The 14,616-nt window shown below is 42.8% G+C and overlaps 1 protein-coding gene across 2 annotated transcripts in view; it reads left to right on the top strand.

Annotated features, from left to right (window-relative positions):
• Nucleotides 1–14,616, top strand: part of LOC144769314 (rho GTPase-activating protein 7-like) — a 782,472-nt gene that overhangs the window by 689,499 nt on the left and 78,357 nt on the right. The window lies entirely within an intron of this gene.

The following is a 14,616-nucleotide window of genomic DNA, read 5'->3' on the forward strand; positions in this document are numbered from 1 at the left end:
GGAGCGAGAAACTCAGTAGGTATCAATATTATTGAGGGGCTGGATGTCAGTTACATTTCTAGCACGACTGACAGTACAAAGTGGATTCAGTGCACTTGATAATTCGTTATAACTTTGGACTGGCTCTTGACCCCCCCTATCACTACTGTTCAGTCCCTTAAAATTCGCCAGTGTGATGTCTGATCGGAAAGGTAGGTTGCCCGTAACGTTTTGGTTTCAGTTGCACAATGTTGATGCTTGTGGGCAATCAATGATCATTTCCGTGTTGTAAATACACATTTAAATAAACTTCAAATTAAAAAAGGTACAATGGTGGGTCACATGCCATTTGACTGAATGCACTGCAATGCTAGTGATGGCCAAAAAGTGTGCAATGCAACTTCAGCTGCTTCTTTATTTTTTGGTAAAAAGAAGCCATCGTAACAAAGAAACTTTGCCAAACTAATTGGCCTGCATTGCACTCTGGGTCATGAAAAAATATTTTAAAACGCCTGCTATAGTGGGAAAAATAAATCAGAAAACAAATGCTTTCTGTATACAATGCACCCATAAGATCAATAATTTGCTTCATGAATCAGTGTGCTTTTGAGATGTAGAGTTGCCCCTCATACACTGAAATGCAGGCACTCAATTGGAGAGAACGATGCGCCAAATAGTTTGAGGAGTGGGGGGATACTCCCGTCACTATGTACTGTTAAAACAATCGGTAATTGGTATCAGACAGCTGTGCTGTCACGCCAGACCCGAAAAGAGCTTCAATTGTCAGTTCGTTGCCAAGGGCCTCTGACCCGGAAATGCCTGTTGCAAGTAACACATGTGGGTGGTGGATGGCAGTCAAATCCCCCCTCACCCTCCGCCCCTCCCTTCTATGATTTGCCTAATACAATGGAAAACCATGTCGCTCCTCTTTATGGTATGCCGCTGTGGTATAAAGTGCCTACTGCAGTTTGCACATTTGATTCCTGCTTGGCCTAACGCCTGCTTCCCAAATCGCTAAAACCTGTCTGCATAATTATCAGTCGCGAGATCTCGTCTGCATAACTTGCCCTAAACGTGTTCTAAGGGTTCCTGTGAGGTTGTTTCCAGGGCTGAGTATATCAACCGCATTCCGTGTTTAGGTTTCTGCGTTTGTTGCTTCACTGTGCACTACAATAATGCCCCCTTGTGGTAAATAGAAAATGTGCATTGTATACACAATGTTTCTGAATACATAAAAAAAACTGCATTTTGTAAATAGGCACATTTAGAATTTTCTGGAATGGAAACTTCCCATGCGCACTCAATTAAAAGAAACAAATATTCCTGCACTTTCAATAGCACACAGCAGCGGATGAAGTGCTCCTGTCTATAAATACATTATGCATTTCTTCCCCCCACTTTCGTTTCCGGCTAACCCCAAGTTTTGATATGGGAACTGTACTGCTTTGTTCCAGCAAAAACATTCATATGATATGCCCAGCTGGTGTAATCCTCCCCAGAGTGACCACTGGCGTCTCCTTCAACACAGCCATTGTGATTATGCAATTTAGGTGATTTTTGAATTTGCCTTTCTTTTTTACCCTAATTCCAAGCCAATTGCAGTTTCTGCATGTGTAAGATACAGGAACAATGTTAGAAACACATGGCTGCATCATATATTTGATCCCTATGGGATTCCAATATGTTTTGTACCTGCACAATCTGAGTTTTATTGGCAACATCAAATCCATTAATGTGCTCGGAACTGTGATAACCATGGATGGACTTTGGTGTCAAAGGAGCCAGTACAATACACACAGACACATGTGTGGGTTTTTGTCGATGGATGCAGAAACACATTTACTATAGAAATCTGGGTATGATTTAGAACCTTAAATGCCAGAAAATGTGACCATCAAAGTAGATGCATATTCTTCTTCCGCCATCCAATCACGTAGGAAGGTCATATATGGCATTATTACTTCATATGAACAATGATATAGATAGTAAAACATTATGAAGTTTGTACTAAAAGATATCGTAGAATATATTTCTATGTTATATTCTAGTATGTTGAAAATTTGACGCTTTGAGGTTTTCCTTCATTAGTGGGGGTTGTCGTATATAACTTGATATCTGACTTTGTTTATGACACATTGTGCTAATTTCTGGTTGCAGCCTCTTCGGCGCCCATACTGCAGAATGGGTAATTAATAAAACCTGTTACTTCTGGGATTCAACCCATTTTCGTGTTTTAACTAATATTGTGCCTAGTTCTCTAGTCATCCATTTCCTCCAATGTTATTGGGACTTTCACATGTGAACAACATATCATGGGGTTCTACAGTTCCCTCTGGCTTCTGTTTCCAGAGAATCTTTAGTGCTCTATGTGTGTATGCAAGTATGCATTTATGAAGGTATGTATGTGGTATTTGAATACTGTGAACGCAACCAAAAGACAGCAGACCACTGAACAGGCTAAACAGCAAAGATACAATTAACAAGTAATCGGATTGTGAGAGTGGAAGTGGATTATTACTTTTTTGCCATGTAATTTTTTAAGGAGGTGTGTCTTTAGCTCTGGCCTTAATTGGAGCATGGCTAGGGTGTTCAGATGATGATGATGATCGCATTTTGTAGCTCGCACAGCTACTCCAAGGAATGTCCCCCGGGAAAGCAGCTAGATCAGAATATGGAAAAGAGGCTTAAACGTGTGCAAAGAGCCACATTTTAAGTTTCTTCTTAAACAATACTGCATCACTCATAGCCCGCAAATTAAAAGTCAAACAGCATCGAGTGAGGAATCATATCAAATGCTGCTGATAGATCCCGGATGATCAGTACAGCCACTCGCCCAGCACCCAGAGTTCCTCTAATATATTCAGATACTTCTACCAGTGCGGTCTCCGTGCTATGTTTAGCTCTGAAGCCTGACTCACTGGAGTGAAACAAATTGTTTGCTTCCTAATAACTAGAAAGCTGTTTGTTCACCTGCTTCTCTAAAATGTTGGATATAGCAGGGAATAGGGATATCAGCCTATAATAAGAAGGATTGACCGGATCTGCTGCTGGATTTTTTAGCAACAGAAGATTCTTTGCCTGGTTCACACATTCTGGGAACTGTGGCCGTCCTGTCCTTACTGATATATTTAGGATGGAATTGACCACCTGGTTAAAAAATGTCAGTCTCTGATACAAGTAATTTAGGGGGACATGGATCAGCAGGTGAGCCATATTTAATGGCCTTCAAAGCCCGCACAGAGCACTCCAGAGAAATAGGCTCTAAGGTACTCTGCTTTGTCTTAGGAGGGGTGTTGGAAATGGCCCTTTTTGCAGGGTTATCCACAAACTTTTTGCTTCTTCCTCCTATTTTTTCCTGACTTGCTGGGGTTGGTTTTAGGACTCTGGGCACTTTACCACTGCTAATCAGTTAGTCCCTAGTAGAGTGCACCAAGTGCGCCAGGGCCTGTGAATCAAATGCAACTTGTGTGCCTGCAGCACAGTTTGTGCCACCCAAGTAAGTAGCCCGGAAAAGGTACCTCAGACCTGCTATTGCAGTGTCTGCGCACAGTTTGTAACTGTCATGTCGACTTGGCCCGTGTACACATGGGCCAGTCCCTAACCTTCCCTTTTCTTACATGTCAGGCACCCCTAGGGTATGTCCAAAGTAACCCTGTGGGCAGGGTGCAGTGAATGTGAAATGTAGGACATGCCCTGTTGTGTGTGGCATGTCCTGATAGTGAATTACAGCCCATTTCGTTTTTCACTATTGCAAGGCTACCTGTTCCCCGTAGGACAGAATAGGAAGTTTGTTTATAATTTCTTATAAACATAACTGGCCCTGTGAACTAGGTGGGAAAATAAAATTTAGCATGCCTGAACTTAGAATCTAACGATCCATCTTTTAGTAAAGGTGATTTTTACATTCTGTGTTTGAAAATACCACTTTTAGGAAGTAGGTATTTTCTTGTTCAGTCATCCCGTGTGCCTCTGTTGGAATGTGGATTGCCTGTCAGGGGTTTGGACGTCAGATGGCTAGGAAGCAAGGGTGGCTCCCGATAGTCTAGTTAGGTCAGGAAAGGGCTGAATAGACCTGGGCTGCAATGGGGGAAGGGGAGGAGATTTCCTTGCACCTCAAAGGGCCTGGTCTGCGCCCTCTAATAATGCCGCCTCCATCCCCTGCCGGGAAATCACACCAGAGACGGCAGAACTGGTGCTGGCTGGGCACAGACACCCTCTGCCTAGAGGATCAAAGGATTTCTGGATACAAATACTGGGGCCCAGACCCCTGAACTTTAGAATACTTTTGGACCAAGAAGACTGCCAAGAAGAAGAGCTGGAGAAGCTGTGAGGAGGGACTACCACTTTGCTGTGTTGGCCTGCAGTGGCTGCTTCTGTCTTGGGCAGTGAAAGGACTAGACTGAACTTTCTGCAATCTACATTTGTGAGTTTCTCCAAGGGCTTGAGGTAGAGCTTGCCTCCTGTTCAAGAAGTCTCAGGAACAGCAAAGACTTCAAGCTCTTCTGTCCTCAGCACTGGGGACTGTCTGTTTTGTGCTGCAACAGAAGAAAAGCAACTCTACGACGTCTACGACGCCGCTGCCGATTCCGTGTCCTGCAGGCACTGCAGAGGGCACCGCTGTAACGCCGCACCGGGACCCTGGTCTTTCAGAAGACACCTGCTAATGCTGCCACTGAGCCGCTGCTCGCACCGCGACCTGTTGGCACCACACTCCGCACCACCTCGTTTCACAACAACGCCTTGGCACTGCAGAGTGCACCACTGCAATGCCGTCCTGCGACCCTGGTCTCACCAACGACGCCTGCTGACGCCACCACCAAGTGGCTGCTTACAGCGCAACCTGTGGGCACCGCACTCTGCACCGCCTCGCTCTACGACGATGCATTGGTATCTCCGACGACGACGCTTCACGCCAAAATTGACGCCACTGCTTTCACTGTGGTTCGAGGGCATAGCTCGTAAAGTTACACGACGCACAGCCCTCATTCCTCACTGCAGCCTTGGCCTACCAACGCCTGCGCCATCGACTCTAGTTCATCAGCCGACGACAGCGCTTCAGCAACGACAACGCCGCTGCTTGCACCGTGACCTGCCAGCACCTTGACAAGCACTGCCTTCATCTCGCACTGCGACCCTGGTCTCACAACGACGCCATCTGATGCCGCCACCGAGCCGATGCTTGCACCACGACCTGAGGGCACTGCACGACGCACCGCTGCACTCAGCACCGCAGCACACAACACCTGCCGATGCCAGCGCTCCTGACTCCAACAGAGAGGAGATCGAACTGCAACGCGTATGCCTTCGAGGGCCCCGACGACTCCTGCACTGACCTCCGGAACCGACGCCTGCGGTCGCCGTGTTTTCGGAAGCTCAACGAGAGGTTGCCGACAGCCTGCATTTCTAAAAGTTACTGTTTGCGGGTTTTCCCGACACCGTAGCTGGCCCGCGACGCCACGGTCAGCCAAAACTATTTGGATTTGTTTGCTCATGACACCGTGATAGCCCCAGACGGATCTATCAAAATCAAGGAACTGTTTTTAAAGCGTATTTTGATAATTGTGGATTTTTATCATTTTTGGTATTGTATAAAGTATATAAAAATATTGGATATTTTTCTAAACTGGGGTGGTGTCCTTTTGTAGTGCTTACACTGTATTACTGCTGGTTATGTGCAAATGCTTTACACACTGCCTCTAAGATAAGCCTGACTGCTCGTGCCAAGCTACCAGGGAGGTTAGCACGGGTTATTTTACGAGTGTAATTCCCTTATCCTGACTGGAGTGGCGGTTTCTACCTGGCTTTGGTATGTGCCCTAGCCTGCAAAAAATCCAATTTTTAACAAGGGGGAATCATACTAGCTTGCTGTTTTATACAAGAGACCTCCTCTAGTCCAAAACCGACAGGCTGGCTTGGATACTTAAAATCTTTGTATTAAAAAATCAAGCTGTTCACACCATTCTACAGAATCAGAATGTGAACTAGCACATGCTAAGCTAATGAGGCCATAAAACTCTTCACAATCGAGAAAATCTCTCTTGATCTGTTCCCTGCCATTTCAATCCCTCCTCATAGTAGGCTTCTTTAGCTTTGGTTATGAAGACTTGATATTTCTTTAATGCCAGTTTATAGGCCTATTCATCCATTAAATTATGTTTCTCCCTCCATTTCCGTTCCAGCACCTTACATTGTTTGTTTTCTTCCAGTTGTAATGAATTTTAGAAAACCATGGGCTAGAGGGTTTCCATCTGCTTACTCTACACGGGAGAGCATACACCACCTTTTCCGTGGTCTGATCAGATCAGGGGTATCAAGTCTTCCATTAGTATGTCGGCACTGGAGCATACTTGATCCAGTATCTTTCTGCCCTGATGGGTAGGGTTTCCTACAAAAAGATTTAATCCAAAGGAGTCCATCATTTCTTTAAATTCAATGGCATTGATATCAGTCAGTTTATCCATGTACAAAAAAAAATCTCCTAAAAGCATAAAATGCAAGTACTTTAATGCTAAGTGAGTGATAGCTTGATTTTGGGATTGATGGATATTGGGATTTTATTCTAGATCTTCGGTGTTTACATGTAGAAGGTTTGTTGTCTTGTTTTTGTTTTCAGCACTTTATGTTCCAAGTCTGATGGTGTCCTGGCTGCAGGATTGCGAAACCCACCAGAAGTGGTGAGCTTGTCAGTCACGTAGGTAGGAGAGGAATCACCAATGGCAGAAGTGTGATATGCAGATACTGGTAATATAACATAATTATTATCACACCCAATATCAAGATTTACGATTGACTGTCAATCTGTGTGACAAAATCTGTAATCATTTCCTTTATTTGCGTTGGTATGAAGTCTACTTTATTCTGCAGAGACAATCAATTCTCCATTTCAATATGCTACTCAGTGGCCAAGGTTGGTTTATGGATTAGAGCTCTTTTCGCCACTGTACAGCTAACCCTTTCAGGTTTGTTGTCTTACCTGTTGGTGCAATTTATCAAATGACTGCTTTTGTTGGTTTTTTTCTGCTGCCACTCAGCAGGTTCTTCAGTTGTACTGCTAACCTTAAGAAACTATTGTTAACGTTTAATAACATAGAGGAAGCACGTACCTTGTAAGTTCAGGCAAGTTATGCAGAACTGCCAGTGCATTCAATTAATAGAGTCCATCTCTGTATTCCCAATCCGTAAGAGTCTGAAACTTTAAAGTAGTCTTCCATTCTCTGATTCCAAAAAGAATGCAGCATTTCCATTTCTATTTGTAGGTCTGGCATTAGACAAGAACTTTTGATTTTACTAACATTATCTGTATGATACTTACTTAAAGGAGCTTTCAGTCAGCTCTCATCATCTATTGGTCAGTTGTTGTGTCATTCAAATTTTGCTTCCACCCACAACAGCATACAGCATGGAGCCGTTGGTCAGCGTACTGTAGCCACTGGCTAACTTCCCTTTGAGTGACTGCATTTTGTTCTTTCACAAGGAGCACACTCATACACAAAGTAGTTCCCTTCAGTATTAGTGTTTTGTTTTTACTTCATTACTACTCTATAATTGCCTTTTGTGTTTAGAGCCTGATGTGACAGCAGGATGCTTTTGAAATGATCACAGGGAACATACCAGCTTTATCAGTTCCTATCTCCCGCTAATGTTGTTGTATATGCCTATTGGAGTGGCCTGTGTTTATCTGACTGGTGCCATTTTAAAGTATACAAGATTATGTAATTTTGAAACTGTTGTTTGTGTATTTATAACTGAACTCCTTTATGTCATGCTAGTATGTCCTAGTTGAGGACTACAGTTATACTTGTAAACCACAAGGTCTGTATATCCGGCTTGTTTGGCTTTATATTTTGCTTTTATGCAACCCTTTCGTCTCAGGGGTCTTCTGCCGGTCGACACCATGTCAGTAGCTTGCAGTCTGACTTCAACTTTAGTACCCTATTGTACTTGTTTTGTCCATTTTGTAGGCCTTTTCAGGCCTCTTGTCTTTGCTTGTCCACTGTCACATGAACCAGCTACTCACTCTGACTATTTAAGCCCATCTGAGGCAGGGCAAAGCGGCTGAAGTCGGCCAGCATAAGCAGTGTTAGCCTGCCCACGGAGAACCACAACTTCTGCTGCCTGGCATCGCGCTACGATCCTGAATGGCTTGGCCGCTGGAGTGGCACCCTTGAAGGCACAATTAGGTATACATACCGCAATGCAGGAAATGCAGAGCTTGCCACCTTAGGCACAACCAGACAGGCATCAGGTTTGTGGCCAAGAGAAACATTTTTTTTTTAGGTCTCGCAGACCTAGCGCTGCAGCGCGCATGCGCATATTGAGGCATATTGAGACACCTAAACAGCAGTATGTTTACGCATCCCATGTTATAATTTTCTTATACCCCATCATTTTTAGAACTGAGAATGCACCCTGTGCAAAGATCTGAGATTTAAGCAGTCACTGCTGCTCACAGCTTCATCTCTTAACAAGGATAACTCCACTTTTAACATTTCAAAATGTTTATGTTGCACCATAACATTTTAGCGTATAGGCTCTCGTTTTAAGTGTTCTCTCCAACTAGGTTATCCACAGTTTTAAACAAACTCGCACGTTCTGAAATATATTTCCGAAAAAAATACATTGTGTAGGTGAGTTTAAAAAAATTATAAATATTGTGTAGCTCTCCGTACACTCTGATGGCTTTTCTGTGATTGCATGTCTAGATATTGACTAGAAAGAAAACAAACCACTTATGGGAATACTTCCGAGTGGTGTGACTGAGAACACCCTGCTGGTTGCAATTTCAGTGGCATGTTGGAGCGGCAGCAGTCAGTCACATTTCAGAGACTGTTACACTAACATTAGCTAAAGATAATTTTGTCTACCGTGGTTGTTGAGCCTTACTTGGGCAGTTTAGCTTTCCTGCTCCTCCTGCTGCCAGTAATGTGGTGATGTGGGGTGTGCCTGGAAGTCAGTGGTGTCTTTATCCACCCTCTGTTATTAAGAGCCCCTGCATTGAGGGCACACTCCATAATCTATATCCTCACTAAGCACTTGTATATTAGGCAATGACGCTGAACTTTGAAGGATGTAAGGCTGAGTGGGTGTAATGGGGTTGGAAGTCATCAGATTGCAAATCCATGAGCATCTTTTTAGTTAACTGTAATATTAGATACAGGAGAAATGGAAACATCTTTTATTACTACCTCCTCTGTCAGAGGTCACAGGCTCCTTCCATACTACCTCATCATGAAATTGGCACCAGAGCAGCACAGCCCACTCATCCACATCTGGGGTACCACAGTGGGCCTGAGACTAGAATTTGCGACCAACATGTGACCTACATCAGAAACCCAAAGAACTTTCCATTGCCGCCTTAAACATACAGATGTTTGTTATTGACAAACGTACCTGCCCTTTTTGTGAGGTTTTTGCATCTGTTGTCTAAGCTGTTGGATGCTTGAGACTAGCAATGCTTGCTATTGCTAAGTGATTCTTGTTCAAAGTATTGAAAATGCAGCAGAAGTGTCGAGACGGCCCTTTTCTGGCCAATTTCAGCCCAGTTTTCTGTGGTGTGAGTCTTGCCTTACCAAATCAACGTAGATCCAATTCTGCATTTGGGAAATCTGATCTTGCTCTGGTCTTTCATTACATGCAGAATCAAATCTGTGTGTTTTTACAGCACTTTTTTAATGGCATCTGATGGTTCAATACGCTCCTTCATACAGTGTATCTAGTTCAGATGAGTCCATGCAAAGGAGGGGTGCCTGTCAGTTGATTCTTAGTATCTGACTGCAAAAGTATGCATCCTGTCACTGTGTGTCCCTCTGACCCATTAACCCGTTGACTGAGGCGCGAATTCTGCCGTGGTGCGGGTGAAATAATGGGTGGGCGTGGTTCAGACAGCCCCAGGCCGTCCTCCGCACACGCCAACTGTGACGTCGGACAGCCAGGGTTAATGAAAGAAAACGTTTGATGAATAATCCAGGGCTTGCATTCTAACTCACAGACACACAAGCAGTTCACGCCATACATTAGTTGATTGTGGTTCTTATGATTTTCTCAATTGGTGATACACAGTTCTCAAGAAATAATGTTTTGGTGAAAAGTACGAGATTTGATTTTTTGATGGTACGGCTACCTTGCACTTGCCTAGCCTAGCACTTGCACACAAGGCAAAGTTTAAATAACTTGTAAAAAAGTTGTAAAAACACATAAAGAAAAGGCATTGTCATTTGCCAATAGCTTAAACTCTCGCAAATGTGAGACCTTTTGCATTGTAAATCCTTGTTTTTAAAGATGCCTGTGCATGGTTTTAGAAAAAAATCTATTTGAAAAACTATTTTAATATAACCATCAAATTAAAGCAGCATTTCACAATCATCTTTTATTTTTATCATAAATAATGTACCTTGCACGTTGGTTATGGCCACAAAACGGAACCAGGAACATAATTTCACGTCTTTTCATGACATTTTAATGAAATAATGGGAGAAATGCAAAATTAAGTTCCTGGCTCTGGTTTGTGCCCAGGGAGAACTTCCAAGAGGCTTTATTTGAAAAATAAATACTTGTAACATGATGCTTTTAATTTAATGATATCATGGGAGGAATTTAAAATGAAGTGTTTGTTTTTTCGCACAATGAATATAAGGTTTAACACTTCACTTTAAATGTATCACATTTAAAAAAAGCACCTCACTCTTGCAGTGGCAATAATTTTCTGATGTAAACAAGGCCAATAAATTAACAGTGAGAGCTGAGCATGGACCAAGCTTAGGTCTGTGGTCCCTTCCTTGCAATAGCAAAGACTTGAAAATAATGAAATTAGTGGCACAAAAGTCATACAAAAATATGATGGAATGTTTTATAAAATCACGTTTATTTCTCCTACTTGCGGAAGCATTTCATATGAACAACATATTTTATCACTACATTAAGAGGTATTTTCAGAAGTAATAGCTTTTGAACATGAAACAATCCTGGAATGCTACCAGGGCCGGACTGGCCGTAGCAGGCACCGGGTAATCCCCGGGTGCACCGGACAGGTGGGGAGCCAGATTGGGGCCCCTGAGGGCCGTTTTTTTTCAGGGCCGTTTCTGCAGCATCGGCCCTGTAACAAAATCGGCCAAAAACCGGCCCTGGCAAAGAGCTCGGCGGCACCCACATCCACCTTGGGGGTAGGGGGGAGGGGGGGCAGCCGAGTACCTTGCCAGGGTCGGTTTTGGTTCCCGGTTCCCAGTCCGGCCATGAACTAAGCGGCACAACATATTAACCATATATGTGAAATAGGTTATTATTACGTGGAACAAATTTATAGTCTGTCAGGAGAGAATTTTGTACAGTGCACACACTGAACTCAGGCATTTGAAGGTCCTGTCCTGTGATAATGTAGAAAAAGGAGGCATGATGTAATAAAATAATTGTATTGCAGCATTTATATAATGCTTGCCACCCTTATGTGGTGTACTGAAGCACTCAACTACATGGTCAGCAAGCTAATCCATGTAGGATGTGTGAAAAATAAAGAAGATTCCCTGAGCACAAAGTACATGTATCTGTGAGTACTACAGATAATATTGATTCACAAATAATTGTCCATATCAGCACATCCAAATTGTGAGAAAATCCTTATTTTTATTCTCAATCCATAGGTGTTCGTGAAGACTTGTGGATACAGCAATACAATCTTGATACAGTTTGAAACAGCCAAACGCCAACACATGTTTCGTCAGGGGAAATTTTACCCAATTACTTCTTCAGGGCCTTGGTAGTTCTCACTTCTCACTTTATAAAGTTCTGATCGTATCAAAAACCTTTAGGTCTGGAATTCCTTAAAACGCTCTCAACTGTTCCAGAGACAATGTCATTCTATTATAATTCGGTAATAGACACCAGGCAGAATCCGCCTTCACACTATGGAACCATCATAAATATCTCGGGTATTCCCAGCGACCTCGTGTAATCAATCCTGTATCCAAACCGGCGTGCTGGAAATAAGGATTTTCTCACAATTTGGATGTGCTGATATAGACAATTATTTGTGAATCAATATTATCTGTAGTACTCACAGATACATGTACTTTGTGCTCAGGGAATCTTCTTTATTTTTCTATTGTGACGGCATTACGTTGTAATTGCTGTTTTTGACAGCGTTAGGTGGTAGCTGTCTTTGATTCCTTTGATGCCACTTTGATAACAATAATTCTTTTTCCTACTATTTGCCATTTGGACTATGCGCTGTTAAAACCTCACCATCTGTTGCTTTAGTCTGATTACATGTAGGATGTGTGGTTGGAAAGGTGTTGTCTTTATTTTGTAATCCTATGTGGGAAGTGCTTCCATGTTGTGAGTGATGACCACTGAAGTGCAATTACCGAGTTATGTAAAGTAGTAGTGTGGTGGATGAATAGGTGTGAGAGACAGATATGTAGTTTATGGTTTTTAGTGCGCTGGCAGCTTTGAAAAGCACTGCAGGCCTGTATGATTTCTTATGATTGTAATCTTCTTAGCTGATTACTGCAGAGGGTAGGAGCACAACATTTGTTGAAGAGGGATGCCAGAACTAATACCAAACTCTCTGGTTTCATATTGTGCATTGCATACACTAAATGGGTATCTCTTTATCCTTAGCCAATGAAGCTGGGCGTGGGAGTATTTTGGTAATAATGCGCAAGTTGCTCGGCCTTTAGTAGCTCACGATGATTTGCACGGATCAGAACAGAAAAGGTTGAAGACCCCTTGTCTATCTGTACACCCCTCTCTATCTGTCTTTGAAAACCTCTCTGTTTATCTACTGTTTCAATCCTTTCTATTTGTAATAAAGATGTACAAAAACATTACAAAAAGGCACTAGCAAAGTCAAAGGGCTGGAAGCCAACACCAAACTATTTTTTTTTTTAGGTTAGGGTTAGCCAAGATCTTTTGATGTATAACATTGTAGTTATATGAGTTTACATTCAGACGTCATCCATTAGTCTGTTGTTGGGTTATTAACATTTTGTCCACCCACTCCAGCATGCATTATCGGGCATTATGGCATGCTTCCCTTTCACAAGGAACACACACTAATACAAAGTAGTTTTGTTCAGTGCTAGGATAGAATATATTAATAATTCTAGCCTAGCACCTTTGTTGTTTTTTTTTTTAGATTGACAAGGGCCTGGCAACTTTCCAAACAGTAAAGTTTTGCAGTCCAAACAGTAACATTTTGCAAAAACCATGACACCACAAACATGAAATTCCAAGGCCAAAAGGTTGCCCGGCCAGCGCCTCAACTGGCTTTGACAATGCTTCTTTTGTTGTGGAAACAGATTTTTTTGTTTTTCCATTGTAATAGTTAACAAAAAATGTAAAAGCCAATGATGTAACACATTATAAGCATTGGGCAGGTCATGGTAGGTAAGGTATCATAGTGACAGAGTAGGATATATTGCACTGATTTGTGAAGTCAGCACTGGGGGTGCATTTGACCTTGAAGCCATGACATTGTAGCATTGGCAGTGTTTTTGACCCAGATAGCGGTGACAGTTACTATGCATTGTAAGGCTTGGCAACACTTTTGCCATGGGTTTCAGACCAGCACTCTACAAAAAACACAAGGCCCTAAGTTGGCATGGTGTCGGTTGTTTCCAGATGGACGTTACATTTCTAATTTAATGTGACAGAAGGGAGAGGAGGGGAGTTTTAGAGACACCATCTGCAGCCATAGTCATGGCGTAAGCCCACAGCTGCCAACCTGGTAACAAAGGAGCAGTCCAGGAGGTGGGAGATAAAAAAAAACAACCAACAGAATAGCCAATGATGTGGATACAGACTTCATTAAAAAAAATAGTTTCCGTGGCATAGTATCTGGGCTCATACACACACTGTCACTCGCATCCCATTGATGTCACTGGTGCACACAAAAAAGCTTCTGAAGCAAGCAGTCCGAGAGGTGGTTGCAATTTACTGCCGCCCAATTGTCCTTGGCCTTTCTTTGCTTCCGAACAAAGGGACAAAACAGAGTCCACAAAGGCGCATCAGCATCTGGCTGCTCCATTGTGTTGAGGTGATAGAAGCTGGTGCTAGTGGGCTATGTCAGCCATGGTAGGACTCTCATTGCCTTTGTGGTCGCCACGCTGCCGGACTCAGGTGCTCGTCAAATCACACAGCTCATAAGAAATGAACAGTGGCAGGACCACTGCTCCACTACACAGGTGGGCAACATTAGTAGGATATTTGGCGAGCTATTACCACAATATCCAAACATACCGTGACATCTCCAATTTATAATGCGTGCATGATACACAGCTGTGTGTACTCTGTGACAGGAACTCTGTTGCTTACTACACTAAAAGCCCCCTACTTTCATACACTAGACAACACCTGCATAGGTATGGTTAAGTGTCAGCTATTTAATATCTGTTAGCAGTACTCGTCATAAATGTAATATTTCTGTTCCTCTTCTGTGTGTACAATGCTGCTATCATGTTGAAAAACCCTCTGTCATCCTGTGCATGGTCAAGATCGCCCTATAATAAAAACAAATACACAATACAGAAATTGTCCTGTTCCTACGCTTCCCAATTCTGGCAGATAAAGGACCTGATGCACAGGGAAATAAAGTGATTTTCACAAGACCACACAGTTTGATGAGGTTATTGAGACTTTGGAGTC

The sequence above is a fragment of the Lissotriton helveticus genome, chromosome 7, assembly GCF_964261635.1.
Source record: "Lissotriton helveticus chromosome 7, aLisHel1.1, whole genome shotgun sequence".
NCBI classification, from domain to species: domain Eukaryota; kingdom Metazoa; phylum Chordata; class Amphibia; order Caudata; family Salamandridae; genus Lissotriton; species Lissotriton helveticus.